Genomic DNA, 655 nt, shown 5'->3' with positions numbered 1-655 from the left:
ACATGTGTGCGTGTGTAAGAGGAACACATCAATGGTGAGACACACATCTAAAACATAAATTGATATCTTATATTTTATAGGTTAATAGTCAAATTTATCATTGAAAGATCATTCATTCTTTAAATTAGTTTTTAAATAATTTTTTAGTCATATTAGTCTTTGAAAGATAAAACGTAAATCAAATTGATTATTTTGTTAGTTAGATTATGACGTGTCATGTTAAGTGACACGTGTCATTAGATGATTGGTCAGTGACACCTAACACGTCATGTGTCATTTGACATGTAAAAGTTATTTATAATCAAAATATTTCTTAAAAGTTCAGATGTAAGTCATTTTCATCTTTAAAATTTTAAAAAATAATCAAATTAATCCTTATATATAAATTTTTTAATTTTTTCTTCATAATATTAAATTTAAAATATTTTTTAATAGTACTAATTTTAATATTATTTTTAGACCTTAATAAATAAAATTTTCTTTATATAAAATAATAAAATAATTAAATTATTATAAAGTTATTTTGTCATTTGTATTTTAAAATTTTACATTTTTAAATTATAATTTTTTATAGTAAATTTTTTTATTTAAACGAGTTTATCAAATTATTGTTGATTATATATTTAAAAAATTAATATTTTAAATTTCACTAAAT

This window comes from Arachis ipaensis, chromosome B08 (genome assembly GCF_000816755.2).
Source record: "Arachis ipaensis cultivar K30076 chromosome B08, Araip1.1, whole genome shotgun sequence".
Taxonomy (NCBI): domain Eukaryota; kingdom Viridiplantae; phylum Streptophyta; class Magnoliopsida; order Fabales; family Fabaceae; genus Arachis; species Arachis ipaensis.
This window is presented reverse-complemented; position numbering follows the sequence as displayed.